Genomic DNA, 17,998 nt, shown 5'->3' with positions numbered 1-17,998 from the left:
TTATCAATGCCGGATGGGGATTGTTTCAAGTGGAACAATCTTCGATGGTATTCCCTTGGACGTGGAATATTATCATAGCGGAGGAGGATCGTTTCAGGCGAAGCAGTCTTCTATATTGGAAGTAGTTACAGGTGTAGCAGTTTTCAAGCGGGATGGCATTCTCTAGTAGGGTTGTGCAAAACTATCCGAAAAACCGAAAACCCGAAAAACCGAACCGTAACCGAACCGAAAAATTGGGTACCCGAACCGTTTAAAGAAAACGGGTCGGGTGACCGAACCGATAAGAATTTAACGGTTCGGGTAACGGGTACCCGTTAACAATGTTCGGGTACCTGAATGTCCCGAAAATATTATTTTTCGAAATCTCAATGAAAAATGTCAGTTTTTTTTAGAAAAAAAGAAACAGAAAATAAAGAACAAAAAAGTGAAAACCCTAAACTTCGTTCTTTTCTCATTTCTCAGCCATTCACTTCACTCAGCCTCCATCCCCCTCTCTCTCCTCCTCTTCTCTAATGTCTCTGCCTCTGGTTCTCTAATCTCCATTCTCTATTCTCCATTCACTCCTTCATCTCCTCCATTGAAGCGGCTCTGAGCTTTCACTCCTTCATCTCCTCCATTGAAGCGGCTCTGAGCTTTCACTCCTTCATCTCCTCCATTGAAGCGGCTCTGAGCTTTCACTCCTTCATCTCCTAATGTCCTCAGGTAATTAACTAATTATCCCTTTGCCAGATCTAATTATTTGCAATGAATTGATTAAATTCAATTAAACTTAAACTCTTGTTTTAATTTCACAGATCGCAGATTCAATTTAGGGCTCTGCGTACTTCGACTTCTCCATTGAAGCGGCTTCTGAGCTATACGCCTATACTCCTTCATCTCCTCCATTGAAGCGTACTTCGACTTCTCCATTGAAGCGGCTCTGAGCTTTCACTCCTTCATCTCCTACATTGAAGGGGCTCTGAGCTTTCACTCCTTCATCTCCTCCATTGAAGCGTACTTCGGCTCTCCATTGAAGCGGCTTTTGAGCTTTCACTGTTGAGGTAATTTACATTTTATAGTATCTGACTATCTGTGGTTTTTTCGGATTTGTAATTGTTTTTTTTTTCCTGATTTTTTATTGTGGTACTATTAATTTTTTTTTTTTGTTTTTTTTTGGGAGGAATGGTACTTATTATGGTTTTCTGAATTGAGGTTTTTTTTATTATTTTTTGTCAAGTTGTGTCTGTTAGATTTAGATGAGTGAGTAAGGTGAGATTTCTGTTTTTGATGTGGAAATAAGGTTGTTGAGAAAAAACAAGGATTCAGAGTGATGTTGTTGTGTGATGTTGCTAAGCATCTATAGTTGCTGTGTACTAATGCTGTTGAGCATCTATAGTGTTGTGTGATGGCTTCCTGTGTGTTGAGCATCTATAGAGTTGTACATGATAATCATGTAGTCCAATATGATTTATTGTAACATGAGTTAATTACAAGCATTTTAAGAAAACGTTTTAAGATTTATTATAGTCCAATATGATAATCATGTAGTCCAATATGATTTATCTAGTTGCTTCTACTCAGGTTAATCTGTCAATGTATGGTTTAACAGAATTGAGTAATATTTGTCAGCTGGAATTTGGTTTAACAGTAACTTGTGTGGCTGTGTACATCATCTTTTGGACTCATTTTCAGTAATACTTGCCTAAGGTACTGCAAGGCTCACAGAGTGATTATATGGTGTAGTTGTACCAATAGTTTTTTTTATTTCACTTGCTTGTCTGAGATTTTATGATTGTGTATTTGTGTGACGTGGAAAAGTTTTTGTCCTGTTTGTTTCTAATAGACATATATCCTAGATATTCACCCTTTCAACCCTCATATAGCTATGACTCATTCTTGTTATTTGTGTATACATGATTGAACTTATTTGTTTTTTTTTTTCATTTGTAGGAGTGTATGGAATCTGGAAGTAGTGGGGATATGGAAGACTCATCGGCTACAAGTCAAGCTCCTCCAATTCCAAGTCCTCCTCCCGAGCCTTGGGAGTATGACCCTTGTCCAATGACGGAAAATAATGACCCCTTTGACCAGCAAAATCAATCAAACCAACCTTCTGAACCTGATGATGCTGCTGCCCCCTTAAGTGAAACTTCAAAAAAATCTAGAAAAAGGCGCTCTCCTCATTGGGAGCATTTTATAAAGAAGGATGGAGAAAACAAGGCTGAATGTATCTATTGTCATACATTCATTGGTTGTGCATCACTTCAAGGTACCTCCGGCATGAAGAACCACATAAATTGGTGTAAGGAATACCCCCCAAACATTGATCAAAATCAGCAACTATTGTCCCTTAGTCAACAAACTCTTGATGGGAATCTCGTGGATAAAAAAAAAGGTAGACTTGAGCTGTGGAAATTCAATCAAGAAGATAGTAGGAGAGCTCTGGCAAAGATGGTGATCATGGATGAAATGTCTTTTAGAATGGTGGAGCATGAAGGTTTTCGCAGCTTTATGAAGGTAACGCAACCCTTTTTCATTATTCCTTCTCGATGGACAGTGACTAGAGATTGTTTTAGGATTTATTTGGATGAGAAAAAAAGTTTGAAAAGTTTTTTTTAGTAAGTGCACTTCACGTATAAGTCTCACCACTAATACTTGGACTTCTTTCCAAAATATGAATTACATGTGTTTAACCGCTCACTTTATTGACCAAAATTGGAAATTGCATAAAAAAATAATTAACTTTTGTATAATTGCTGGTCATTCTGGTGAAACAATTGGTAAATCTGTCCAAAAGTGTCTACTTGAATGGGGTATTTCTAGAGTAATGACTGTCACTGTAGATAATGCAAGTTTCAAATGATGTTGGCATTCAATATTTGAAAAGAAGGTTTGAAAGTTGGAAGACATTAGTTTTGAGTGGTCGGTTTTTACACATGAGATGTTGTGCTCACATATTAAGTTTAACCGTTAAAGAAGGATTGAAAGAAAGTGATGTGTCAATAAAAAGAATTCGTTGTGCTGTTAGGTATGTAAGATCATCGGGTGCTAGATTGCAAAAGTTCATGAGTTGTGTTAAACAAGAAAAGTTGGAGTCAAAACGTTTTCTTTGTTTAGATGTGGATACTAGGTGGAATTCCACTTTTTTAATGCTGGAAGGTGCTTTGGCATATCGTAGGGCTTTTGATTTTCTTGAATGTTCAGATGGTGGTAAATTTAGGTATGAGTTACTTAAGACAGGCGGGGTGCCTGAACCTAGTGATTGGGATCGTGTTGCCTCTTTTCTTCCTTTACTTAAAATATTCTATGATGCTACTCTACGAGTTTTCGGCTCGTTGTATATCACCTCTAATGTGTATTTACAAGAACTTGTTGGGATTAGTGTGTTAATCAAGAAAAAAATGTTGAGTAATGATGCGGGGGTGAGTTTAATGGCTAGTGGAATGAAGAAAAAGCATGACAAGTATTGGGAAAATGTTGATAATGTGAATCTCTTGTTGTATATTGCTGTCATTCTTGATCCTAGGCGGAAAATGGGATATACTAAATGGGCAATTAATCAACAATATGATTCTGAAAAAGCTAAGTACTTGTGTGATAAAGTGATGCAAACTCTGAATGACATGTATGAACTTTATATTTCTGAAAACCCTCCAAATGAGTCTATTCTCCCTAAAACTTCTGATTTTTCGGAGGAAGTAGAAGATATGGATTCTGATGTAGATGTTGCGGAATTAGAGTTTGAAAGGCAGGTGGGTTCATGTGTTGGAGTACAAGGGAAAAATGAGTTGGCCAAGTATTTAGAAGATGATAGAGAAGTTAATCCCGCCGGAAAAAGCTTTGATTGTTTGGGGTGGTGGAAAAAATATGGTGAAAGGTATCCAACAATAGCTCTCATGGCTAGAGATGTACTTTCCATTCCCGTATCAACAGTCGCTTCCGAATCAGCTTTTAGCACCGGTGGTCGAGTGCTTGATTCATTTCGCAGCTCACTCTCAACTAAGATGGTTGAAGCCTTGATTTGTGCACAAGATTGGTTACGTACATCTCAAGGTCCTCTTATACTTGAGGAGAGACTTGAAGATATGGAAAAAATTGAATCATGTAACATTTAAATATTTTCTCTTTTTTTTTAATCTCATTATCTTGTTAATTATTCATTAACTTTTTTTTAATTTTTTTTTTTGAAGAAATGTTACCTCTTGGTGAGGAACACTCTCTCTTTGTTGATGATGATTAATTGATTAGAGGCAGCAACTTATAATCATGAAGGTTGGTGGTGATTGTATTGAAGGCCGGAAGTCATTGAAGGCTTGGAGTTTTTTATGAAATATGATTACTATGGACTGTTTTTGTTTTAAAACTATAAACTATGGACTTTTTTTTTTGTTATGTATTGGTTTATTATTGTTAACTATGGACTTTTTTTTTTAAAGAAACAGTATGTTTGTATCAAGTATTTGTTCATTTGTAATCGGGTTGAGTGCTGTGTTATATGTGTATTCAGGTTTAAATATCAGCCTATTAGGCTGTTATTTGTTACAAAAAAAATCATAGTACTAATAACAATAATTAATACTAGAAAACAAGTGGAAGTTTGGACAAAAATATTATTACGCAGGTGGGTACAAGGAGGAGTTCAGGCAGCTAAGTAGGAGAGGTGAGGAGGCAGCAGCCTCAAGGACAGGGACTGGTAGGTTTCCAAAGCGGAAGACATCGATAGTTGTAATTATTTTTGTTATTTGTGTATTTAAGTTCAATTGTTATAGTTCAAAAAATAGGAAGTAAAAAAAAACTAGTAAAAACTAAAAAGCATCTAAAAACGAATTGCAAAGCAGGTTTTAAATAAATAAAGAGACCCAAAAAAAAAATCAGCTTATTGGTTCGGTTCAGATATTTGGTTCGGGTACCCGTATTTTCGGGTATTCGAATTTACGGGTACCCGAACCTTATCGGAACGGTTTCGGGAATCGGTTTTAGCCTTAACGGTTATCGGGTACCCGAACCAATAACGTTATCGGAACGGGTACCCGTCCCATGCTCTCCCCTATTCTCTAGCTTGCAGGAGGTCATCAAAATAATGGTAAATCAGCGGCAAATCGGTTACTTCTAGAGACGTGTGCTCGACGGTGCAAGATACGCGTTTCTTAACTCTTTTATCTGTTTAACTAAAGCTAGTTTTGCAGGTATCGACGTTACAAGATTGATTTAGGATCGCAAAATGTTCTGAATCATTCTCCGTCCCTATCGATACTTTGACTTTTGTTTTCGAAACTCGCGTTTCTCCAAACTCAGTCAAAGTGGGGGCTTCTGTAGACACCCAAATGTGTCTTCCCCAAAACCAAACCCAGTGATGAGTACCTTTCACGTTGAATTATAATCGAATGAAGCGAAAGTGTGGAAAGTCTAATGTTGCGGATAGTTTTAATTTCTTTTCTCTTCTCTCTGTTTTCGAAAACTTATTTTTAAGAAAAAAACCAATCCAGTTTGATTGGTCCATGATATGGGTCCAATAGTAGTGTAGTTGGATGAGGCTTGACAAGAGCTTTCCAACGATATATTATAAGCCCAATTCCGATGAATATTGATGAAGTTATGACCACTAAACTGGGCCCAATTTGAGCCTTATATGCGGCCTAATGATCTAGGGGAGGGCCTAATATGATTTATCATTCCTAATGCAATTAGGAATGGTTTTAGTCTTCTAGATTCTTCTAGAAGATTCTTTTCATTCCTAATTCAATTAGCATTGATAAATTGACTTTTGAGACTTTTCAGAGTTTTAATTAAAATTAAAAAGCATTTTCGAGGAAAAGATACGATTTTATCCTCGAGTACGGCAAAACTTATCTGATTTTCGAAAACGCGTAAAAAACAGGCCTTGCGCCTGACTCCAGGCATTGGCGCCTGGAACCAGGCTTAGCGCCTGGCGCCAGCCATTGGCGCCTGGTGCTAGCCATTGGCGCCTGGCGCCAATAAGCTGGTGCTGGCGCCAGCTCTGTTTTACGTGCGCCAATCTCGTTTTGTGTGCGCCAAGTGCTCTGTTTTGTAATTTTATCTTTTGGCTGATTTTTTCTATAAATAACGTATTAAAAACTCCGTTTTCATTCACCAATTCTCGCGAATTCTCATCAACAACCAGCTGTTCAATCTACATTCACCTACTATTAGTTTTCATTCGCAATTATTCATTAATCCTCTCATTCTCTTCTCATTCATCAATTCTTTATCTTTCTCTTATCTAAACTAGTCTTTTGCATACAAACTTCCGCATTCATTAGATCTAGAAACACCTAGCCATATTCGAAGTTGCCTTCGCCCTAGACGTGAAAGGTTTAATTTCTGAGGGTTTGGTCCCAAATCTCTCTTTCACTTATTTAATTAATTGTTTTGATTATTATTTTCCTTGAAGTTACTAACGTGTGTATTTTGTTATTAGAAAGAGGTACGAGGCATCAAAGTAAGTACTTTAATTGATTTTTTGATGTTATGACGTAGAGATCATGTTTGTATTGTTATTATGATATTCCTAGTATCATGTCTAGGGTAATTTTAATATTAAATATGATTCCTGCGATGCTTCCTATGTTCTTCCTAATATTTATGATTGTTAGTATCATGTTAGGGTTAAAGATTTGCTTTTTATTGCTTAGTGACATGCTAGGATTTGTTATTAATCTTGTTAGTATCATGCCTAGGATCTTGCTATTTTTATTATGCTTTAACATGATTTATGATTATTTTTATATTTGTTTTGATTATGATTATAATTTTATAATTATAATTATTATGACTAACATGATTATTATTATGGTTAATATGATTGTTATTATGATGATTATTTTATTGTTATAATTTTATGATCATGATTATATTTATTATTGATTATTATTATGTTGCCTGATATTTATTGTTATTGCTTAATCACACCTTTTTATTACATGTTTAAAGGGAATTGGTACTTGTAATCACGCTTAATAAGATATTTAATAATCTTGTTTAGGGTTAATTGTGATTATAATTCAAGTGATCGCCAATAATAGTTTATTTGTGTATTAAATTCAACCAACATAGATTAAACAAGTTTAGGGTTAATCCTATTGATTGCATGTTAGTCAAAAAGCGCACATGAATACGATCAGAATAAAGTAGAGGCCTATTATTAGGGCAGGTTCAATCTCTTTTAGGTTGGATTTGTATCTTCATCCCCGAACCCTATTTGGTTCAAGACCTTATGGAGTTGGCGATCTCTTGGATCGTTAAGGGGTGTAACCTTCATCCTATGAACGGTTTACAAGTTCCTTAAAAAACTTGTTGGCGACTCTTTTTGCTCTATCTTCTTTCCCTTTGGACGCTACCGTACTTTAGTGTATGGTCACAGTGGGGTTCGAGCTAAGGGTTAATGCTTGAAATTTATTCCCTACAATTCCTCATCTTCGAGATTATGCTCTGCTGCTTTGAAGTTGGATATGAACAAAGCATATGATAGGGTTAATTGGGATTTTTTATGAGTCGTGCTTAAGGCTTTTGGGTTTCTGCCTTATTGGATTCAATTAATTAAGAGTGCGTCTCTACGATCTTGTACCAGATCCTCATCAATGGCAGGCCATCTTTTGTGCTTCGTTCGGCTTGTGGTTTACGTTAGGGAGATCCTTTGTCTCCTTATTTATTCGTTCTCTATATGGAGGTTTTTTCAGTTATGTTGCGGAAGGCTGAGGATTCTGGTTTATTTCAAGGTTTACGCATTACCAGACGAGCTCCCTAAATCTCCTATATGTTCTTTGCAGATGATGCGTTATTATTCTTCCGGGTAAACCCAGAGGTCTGTTCTCATCTTTTGGGTGTCATTAACCGCTTTTGCACCGTGTCTGGTCAGATGGTTAATGTTCAGTTTATCTCGAATACTCTTGAGGATTACCGTGAGTTCTTAAGTTCTGCTCTGCATATGCAGGCTAAAAATTCGCTTGCCACCTACTTGGGCCTTTCGGTGGATTTAGGCCGTGCTAAATGTCATTAATTTCAGCCCTTGGTGGATAAAGTGTCGAAAAAGTTGTCTGCTTTTAACTCTCGACATTTATCGGGAGCAACCAAGTTAGTTCTTATTAATACGGCAATCATTGCTTCTTTAAATCATGTGCTCTCGGTTTTTAAGTTGCCTACGACTATCTCTGATCGTATTGACCGCCTTCTGACTCGTTTTTGGTGGAAAAATAACAATTCTTCTTGGGTTTTAGCGTTAACCCCTCCCTTGGCCCTCCATCTTCCTCGAGGCTTAGGGGGTTTGGGCATTCGCCATGTGCCCTATTTCAATTCGGCTTTGCTAGCCAAACAAATGTGGCTTCATCCACACCTTTTGGTTTTGAGGATTTATCGTGCTCGTTATCCTCATCTTATAAACCACAAAGCTACTAGTTCTCCTCCCCGTCCTTCTTGGGAATGTCGGAGTTTGTTAGAAGGGGCCCATGTTCTCTTAGGGAGTTATGTGGAAGGTGGGCTCTAGCTCTCAGATCAATATTGTGGACGACAACTGGGTTCCGGGGGTTTCCGTCGATTCAAGGATTCTTTTCCCCCAGGCGGGCTTCCTTCTATGGTGTAAGTGGCGGAGCCATCATAGGTCCTGGTAGGGCACGTGTTCTACCAGAAAAAAAAGTGAAAATTGAAACATTACATAAATACAATAAAAAGCTACATATTATGTTAAGACTTTGCAGTAGCTTAGTGGTTGGAGGTCTTAGAACCATACCTTTTCTTACAAAGGTCATGGGTTCGATTCTCTTGCTCAACTCAATTTTTTTTATTTTTTTTTAAAAAATAATTTGTAATTCATATAAAAAAATTACTTTTCTAGTTTATATCGATAATTAATAGACCATTTTCAAGAGTTGAAGACTCGAGAGTAGAGACTCATCTACTTTAATTGTTGATTATTTGTTTATAATATTTCTTGCCTATTTCTTTTAACATGTACATGCCTAAATTGTTAGTTATAATTAGTATTTTTGTTATGAAAAATCTATTTAGCTTAGTGATTCTAAACTCATAAAAAAACATTCTAAATAAATTGTAAATGGGTGATTGCTTATGGTCTTGAATTGGGGTCTCATTTGATGGGTTGTGGAATAGTAAAGGTTTGTAAATACAATTGTCAAGTAGATTATTTTAATAATATTAAGAACATTTTAATGATTGTTATGTACTAAATAGATGTGTCTTGGTTATTTTTCTTCATTTTTCAATGATTTTAGGCCGGGTCGGATTTTCAAATGGTACGGTGCCCTACCAGTATAAAAATCCTAGCTCCGCCACTGTATGGTATCGAAGATTATTGATCCCATTTATCAAGCTTGGGATAGTACTCGTATCTCGTAGCTTTTTCCTCCTACTATAGCGGACTCCATTCTTGGAATGGAAAGGCCGCAGGAAGAAATTGATGATTTTGTTTATTGGAAATTTACTCAAGATGGGTCTTTTACTACTAATTCTGCGTATGCTCAGTTGCTGAATCAGACCTGGTTGGATAGGTCTTTGCCTTCTAACATCATCCCAGGATGGTGGAAGAAATTCCGGGACTTCCAATCTTACCAAAATGGAAGCTCTTCATTTGGAAGATTTTACATAATGGTCTTCCCACAAGGGCTGTTTTGGTATTAAAAGGTGTGCCAGTTGATGCTATATGTGGGTTTTGTCATCACCATCTAGGAAAATCCATCATATTTTCCAACAATGTGAATTTCCTACCTTGGTCCGGTCTTCTCATCCTCTGGAGGCGGTTCGGACTTTGCCCATGGATCGCGACTTCTGCACGTGGTTAACAAGTCCATTGGTGGTTTTGTGGCCTCTAAGGATTGGTGTAGTTTAGATGGTCTTTTGGCTTTTTTATGGACTGTCTGGTTAACTAGGAATAGTCTTCGTTTCTTTTCGGAGGTCTATTCTCCTACTGGGATATTCGTTGTGGCTGCTTCTTGGGAATCTAGGAGTAAAGAGGCTAGGGATTTGTCTGATCTTTCACAACCCTCGTGTCCTCCAGGGTTTGGGTTTTCATCTCCAAAATTTCTTGGTTTGGGTGATCCGTCTGGATATTATAACATCTGTCTTACATTAGATGGTTCTTGGAATGCCAGGGATCAGCGTGCTAGTATGGGTTGGTTCTTATCTTCTGACTTATCTTCCCCGTTTGTTGGGGGAGGGGCGCAAGCGGGTTTCGCCTCTCTGCCCTTCATTCTGATCTATTTGCCTGCTTACTTGGTTTTTGACATGTAAGAGATAAAGGCTATTCCAGTGTCAGAATTTTTACGGATTGTTGTTCAGCTAGGACGCTGGTTGGGGGTTAGAGCTCGGATACCATCTCGGTTATTTGGATTTTGCGTGAAATTCGGCAGATAGTTGCAGGATTCCATAGGTTTGCAGTTCAAAAGGTGTCCAGACTGGAGATTAGATATGCTCATCTTTTGGCCGGTTTAGCTCGTCGTCGTTATTTTATTTGTTTTCGTTTTTAGTTTTCCTTGTTCTCTTTGTCAAAAAAAAAGACAAAATTGATATTAAAATAACAAAGCTTGGTTCTTGGAGGCGGATGCACGTTCCGCATGGTGCATCTGCTCCAAAATACAAAAAGGCGGAATAAACATGCAGGTATATACTAATGTACATGGGCATATAAAAGAACATAGTGTTCATTTATAATGTACATGGACATATACATAAAAGAACATAGTGTTCATTTATAATGTACATCAATTTTTTGTGCAACAAATTTGTATATATATATATATATATATATATATATATATATATTAAAAGAAATTTTGTATAATGAAATAGATAAATAGTACTATAATTATTTATTTTTTTACCATACATTAATTACAAATCATTTCAATTTTTTTTTTTACCAAAAGTTCACTTTCTCTCTCCAAACAAAACTTGAAACCCATTTAAATTCCTCAAACCTCAAGCAAAATTTCAAGAAATTTGAAATTTTGAGTCCAAAATTGTTCAAGATGACAATAAAAATGAAAGGTGAGACCAAATTCGACATTCATACTTGTTTATTTGACATTCATACTTGTTTATTTTGAGTTTGAGTGTTTGGTTTTTATAAATTTGATTGAAAATTGTAATATTTGATTTTATTGGGAATTAATTGCGATTTTAATGTAATTTTGTTGTTCCAATGAGAAATAAAATGAAGTTCTTGAAGAAGATTGACTGATTAATACATTTTGGATGAAGAAAGCAAGCAAATAGATAAATTTAGAAAAAGCTATAGATCCAAATAATACAATATACATTAAAATACAGTAAAATGTTATTTTTCATATACTTACATGGTCCAAATAATACAATGTACACTAAACATGTAACCAACATTATCACATATATGTTCATTAGAATATAATACAATGTACATTATAATACAATAAAATGTACTTTTTCAAATGCATACATTATCATTTATACCAAATGTACATTTACTATATGAATAATGTTCTTTAATATTGTCATGTTCTTTACTATTATTACAAATGTTCTGTAGATTTACCATAAAAACATATAAAAGTGGATGTTCTTTATAAAATAGCTATATGTTCTTTACAAAACAACTATATGTTCTTTACTGAACAATTAAATGTTCATTCCGCCTGTTTTTTTAAAGAAAACCAGATGCACAAAGTTTGTGCATCCGCCTCCACAAAGAAAATTTCATTAAAATAATAATACAATCAAATGTAAAATAAGAAAGAAAAACAAAAGATGATTTTTTGCGAAAATTTGTATGCAACTCTTCTCATCACCTCGAACCTTGACTAATCTGCATTGAAAAAATTATGCAGTTACAATTAATACAAACCCACAAAAAAAAAAAAATCAATGCAGTATCATATGAAAGCGCTATATAACTCATTTACTATGAGCTTCCTTTAAAAAACAACCTGTATGCATAAACCATAATACATTACATCAAAATCAAGAGCATGATCTAAATTAAAGTGAATAAATTACAAAAACAAAATCACAATGAGCATCATGAGGATATTTCAAATCTACAAAAACCAATACAATTAAAAATCAGTTTCTTCAAATCACCCAGTTGAAAAATAATGATTAAAAAAGATTTTACAATAATATAAATCTAAAAAAATCACTCGTAACCAAGAAATTAAATATCTATAAAAATCAAATTATTAAAAAAGGGATTTAGATCTATACCTTTGTGATTAAATTGACAATTCAATCATCAACAATGAAATCTCGAACCCTCCCTTAGGCGTTAGTAGTGAATTATAAATGGTGAACAATTTTGGTGCGATGCTGAAGTGACGACCCACTTGCTAGCAATTCTCTGGAAATGGAAGGATGAGGGAGAGGAGGATGAATAAAGAGAAACAAAAATTTCATCAGTTATGCGGTTGTGAGGGAATAGTAGGAAAACCTAGGTGACGTAATTATAAAAAAAAAAAAATTAAAAAAATTACCTTACAACTGTAGATTAACTAGAATGTGCCCGTGCTAATGCACGAAATATAATTAAGGATAGGATTAAAAAAATACAAAATATATAAATGCAAATGGTATTTAATAAAACCAAAAATAATAACAATAAAAACCAAAAAAATGAAAAAAACAAATTGATTACAAATTGAAAAAAACCAAGTATTGAATTCATATATAAAAAAAAAAAAAAATTAAATTCTTGAAATATTATGCTAAATGAATTTAAGTCTTCAATTAGATTGTCCACGCATCTCACGTTTCAGGAAATAGATTCTTCTTCCCATCTTACTTGTAAAACAGATGCAACTATGATATCATCATTTCCTATCTCGGGAACATGTAGTATGAAGTTGTATGTATTCATCAATCGTTCACTCAGATACTCCTCTAGAAAGTAGTCTCCAAATTCCTGTTCATAAATAACAAATGTAGCCATTATGCGGGTGAGTAATTCTTTAATATATATGATTAAAGGATATACTTACATTATCTGTCATCGCTTGAATACTTGATATTGGACAACCGATAATCATCTCAGCATATTGGCCAAATAGTGTAACAGACAATGTATTTGTAGCGTCACCAATTTTAACACTGATTCTATATCTGTTATTATTGATATGATATAATTAGGTATAGTGATATGTAAAGCAGGTTATATTTATATTTTTTTAAAATAAAATAAAAAAGTGAAAATACCTTGGCCTACTAAAAGAGGGTCATACTCCACGCACATATCAGCTCTCCTTGAGTGTCGAGCACATGATTCATACCAAATAGGCATAGAAGAATCAATAGATAACACCTTTACTAGTACTCGAAAGTATTTTACCTGAAAACACACATCAAATATTAAATATCTCATGTATAAGAAAATGAAATCAATAATTGTTGATATACATACATTATGAGCAGCTCAAAATTGATTTAACTTGATCCTTTTTGCATTAAACACCATTTCCATTTCAGAGATACTATTGGCTAATAACTGACTCCAGGTGATATGTTTTTGGACATATCCATCATCCGCATTCCAATATGAGTTATATAAGTACATAAGTATGCAACATAAACTTACATTATATATTATAATGTTTTTAGGCTTACCAGCCATGTAGATCATCAGTTTCATTGATATCAGGATCAATAAATAGTCTGGTACGTCCAACAGTCGAAAGACATGCACCTATTAGAAGGTTAGTAAAAGTTATTCAAAGTAATGATAATAATAAAAATGACACCATAGTCTTTCTATGGTTAGATAATTTTAAAAAACTTATTTTACCATAATAGGAGCCAACTGATACCATGGATGCACCCAACACATGATCCTGATTAAGCTCATAGAATAAGAAACGACCTTGATCATGAGCAAACACTTCCCATAAAGTTAGCCTCATTGTTTCCATGCTATAAATCAAAATATGTCACTAGAATTTTATTTTTTTAATAAAAAAGAAAAATAAAACTTAACATTGCATAAGTTATTATAATTACATAAACATATTGTAACTTTTGTAATATGCTCTTACTTTGTGTTGCAGAGTAAGACATCTCTTTTGAATTGTTGTCTCCCACCCGAGACTCTATATGATTCAGACACATATATAACCAATCCAATAACATCTGTGTACATTCATCATCAAGAAAAAAAAGATCGGATATGACCATTAAAACTCAATAATTAATGTAAAAAAATGCAATAAATATTCATACTATTTATTTTAAAACTGAAAGACACATACCGATGAGAGGAGAATTGCGCATGTGAAGGTACTGTGGAATGTTGCAAAATTCAATAAACCTAAAATTGTACCTTGGGATATCATCACAATCATCAAGAATTTCTGTTATCATGGTCTTGTTGCCAAATTTCAACCTCATTTGGTTAGTGGCATATTTGTAAGATGTATCTAGAGGCATAAGCTCTAGCTGAGCAATTGAATAGACCTTTCCTCGTTTCAAGTTCTCTTTATATTTATCAATGTCAGCATTAAATAATGTAATTTGAACTTCGTTCCCCTAGAAATTGAAAATGAGAAACATGAGTGTGAAATAAATGAATAAATCGAAAAAAAAGTAAGTACTAAGTAAAAATATAGTTCAAACCTCTGAGTCGGTGAATACCATACTCCATGAACGATGGACATAATTTGTACCTTTAGCTCTACTTTGTTCAGTGACCATCCATAATAAACGCACTCTCATATTCACATTCAATGTCGTAAGGGTAACACAACGACATGGTGTGTATCTCGTGTTCATTTCCTGCATTTTAACATTATTGAAGTGGCATGGGCATAAAAAATAATTTACATCTATATAATAATCATTGATCCAACCTCGCACATGTATAAAGGTTAAACAAATAGTATAGATAATGAAATAAATCTTTAATAAAGTAAAATGGTACCATTAACATGACAAAAAAAATCTAATAAATAACACTAAAACAAACATTGCTAATAGTTACTAAGTTAATGTTATAACAAAACTACATACATATCTAATTTACACTGTTTAATACTTCTTTATACACAATACTAGAGTGTACCCGTGCAAAATGCACGGGATATATTTTATATTAGAAATAATTAAATATATAATATAAGAAAAAATATATCTCAAATACGGAAGTTGATTTGATGTAGTAACTAAAGCCATGTTTTTTTAGAGTTGTTGTGGTCTGATCTGCTTTACAATAATCTATTCAAATCTTCTCTATTAAATATTAGTAAATTGCTAACTCTTATATGTGGGTGCTACTTTGGTAAATCTATAGAGGTTACCCGTTCTGTGTTATAGGGTTTAGTAAGTATCATACGGTCTATTTTTTTTTTTATCTTTTGTAAGTAATTATTCTGCGAGGCCAGTCGTGCAAATAGCTTGTTGATGATTAGGGAAGTGTAGGTGTGTTAAATCTATAAAGGGTACCTGTTCTATGTTATAGGGGTTATGTAGTTATTGTCATAGGTCTATTTTTTATCTTTTGCAAGTAACTATTCGGTGAGGCCAGTCACGCAAATAGCGTGCTGTACATTTTTTATTTTTATTTTGATGATTAAGGAAGTGGAAATTGTTTTGTAGGACAATCCCCAAAAAATATGCATATAATTGAAGGGTTGGGGATTTAGAGTGCTATGGTAATTGTTGATAAATGAATTGTGTATCCGTGCTAATGCACGACATGTATTATACGCGAAAGAAAATAAGACAAAGTGAAATGTTAGTAATGTTTACAAAAAAAATTGAATTTTTATTAATTATTGCAATTCCTTGAAAAATCCAAAAAAAAAAAAAAAGGGTGAGATGGGTAGTTATTATCCTTATTTATTTTTTTTTATGTTAAAAAATAAATAATAAATAATATAATGGGATGGGTACTGGGTAGTTATTGGTTTGTAAAAAAAAAATAAAAATAAAAAACTCAAATGCATGGGATTTGAGTATTGGTGATTTGGAGGGTTGCGGTGAAGTGACTCTGCAATTATATAATAGATTTTTAGTCAAACTGTGAGAAACATCCTTCTTATTTTGTACTAAGATTTTTAGCCCGGAAGGAGATGTAACTCGTGACATTGCAACATATAATTGACCATGACTAAACACGGGCCTAGGGAGAAAAATGCCAACTTTGCTCAACGTCTGTCCTTGGCTTTTATTTATTGTCATGGAAAAGGCTAATTTTAATGGAAATTTCCTTCTTTTAAGAGGGAGATCTATCTTCTTGTTGGAGGGTGTTAAATCAATTCGCGGAATTAGAACTGATTCTGTAGCTCTTGAACCTGTGATCACATGTGCCTCAATCACTCTATAGCCCAATTTCTTGATTATAAGGTGTGTTCCATTGCACAACCCTATGGATTGGTTCATATTTGGCATCAATATTACCGGGGCACCAACTTTTAACTCTAAGCAATGATTAGGAAGACCTGACAAATTTAATGAGTTTAATAATTCCATAGGCTCCATGTTATCAAGGATCCCACCATCTTCTGTATGACCCAAAGTGTCCGAACTATAGTATCTCTGCACGTTTCCTGGTAACATTGATAAAATTTTCGAATTTAGCTCATCTACATCATTGTTTGTTGGTGCTAGAACTCCGCGATCCTTGAGGTACTCCCAATCCGTGTAATTTGAAGGCAAGTTGGGGAAGACAAAGTTAATGAGATTTTTCAAACCATGTTCATCATTGGTTATCAAAAAATCACGTGGTATATATTTCAATCCAATTTGGTTCACCTTCCTCTGTAATGGACACTCCTGCTATTACTCCTTCTCCAACTTTTATTATCCAATCAGCAAATTCTCGAATTTGTTCAAGGGTATCGGAAGGAACGTCACTTCGACATAAACGCATGTTTATCCTTAGGCACATAACTTGGCAGTCTCTCCAAAAGGACGCTCGATGCAAAGTAGCTGCAACAATAGATTCTCGTCCTTCATCTGGCACCACGGGAAGTATTTGTCTAAAGTCTCCACCAAGAACAACCAATTTACCTCCGAAAACTCTATTGTCATTACAAATATCCTTGAAATGTCGATTTACAACCTTAAATGCTAATCGATGGGTCATTGGAGCCTCATCCCATATAATTAATGATGCTTCACAGATAAATCAGCACGGGTTGAGTCTTTTTTGAAGTTACAAATGGAATGTTGATCAAGATCAAAAGGAATCTTGAAAGTCAAATGTGCGGTTTTACCCCCAGACAATAACAAAGCAGCAATTCCCGATGAAGCCATAGAGAGCACGATCTTTCTTTTAGATCTGAATTTCGCAATCAGAGTGTTCCACAGGTATGTCTTTCCAGTCCCACCACTGTTGTAGACAAAAAATAGGCCACCTACATCTCGAGAATGAGCATCGAGTATTGCAGCATATACTCTATATTGATCCGTGTTTAACCCTCTAACTAAGGTATCAAATCTGTTGGCTTCATCATGTGTGTCATACTCAAGTTCATCTCTTATCAACCGATTTAAGGCATTACGTGCTAACTCCGAAGAAGGTTGTGGCATGTCAGGGAAATCTGTCAATGACCTTCCAAGTTTATTCAATATATGCTCAATCTCTTGCAATCCTTGATTCTGCATCTCTTCAGGAGTTAATCGTAATTTAGGGTTTCTAGTTTGACGTCGCATCATTCTCTCGAGGTCATCGGTAAGTTCACCCCAATGTTGTTCCCACAACTGTTTCGGATCACTTACTTCTGAAAACATCAATATGGAGCAAAACATGTTTCTCAACTGTGAATCCAATGCCCAGTTAGAGGCTTCTGACAGAGTTTCATGCCACTCATTATCGTCGTCAAGCAACCCTAAGGCATGACACGCAGATCTAAAGGTAGGGTGGATGACACCATCAATAGTTTGTATATCTTCAAAAGATTCCTCTCCACAAACCTTAGTTAAATGCATCCATAAGTAATATCATTCCCCAGAATTCGGATGAACAAAAGGCAATCTACCAATGCAAGATCTTTCTTGTCGTTGTGCCCACCTTTTTGTAGAACGATGCCAT

At 34.8% G+C, this 17,998-nt stretch overlaps 1 long non-coding RNA gene across 1 annotated transcript; it reads left to right on the top strand.

Moving 5' to 3' along the window:
* Positions 1 to 379: 379 nt before the first annotated feature.
* Positions 380 to 2,479, top strand: LOC110700651. Its single transcript, XR_002507256.1, has 3 exons — positions 380 to 702; positions 795 to 1,040; positions 1,930 to 2,479. It is a non-coding gene; the product is annotated as an uncharacterized LOC110700651 (long non-coding RNA).
* The last annotated feature ends 15,519 nt before the right edge of the window (positions 2,480 to 17,998 follow it).

The sequence above is a fragment of the Chenopodium quinoa genome, unplaced genomic scaffold (assembly GCF_001683475.1).
Source record: "Chenopodium quinoa cultivar QQ74 unplaced genomic scaffold, ASM168347v1, whole genome shotgun sequence".
In the NCBI taxonomy this organism is placed as follows: Eukaryota; Viridiplantae; Streptophyta; class Magnoliopsida; order Caryophyllales; family Amaranthaceae; genus Chenopodium; species Chenopodium quinoa.
This window is presented reverse-complemented; position numbering and strand designations above follow the sequence as displayed.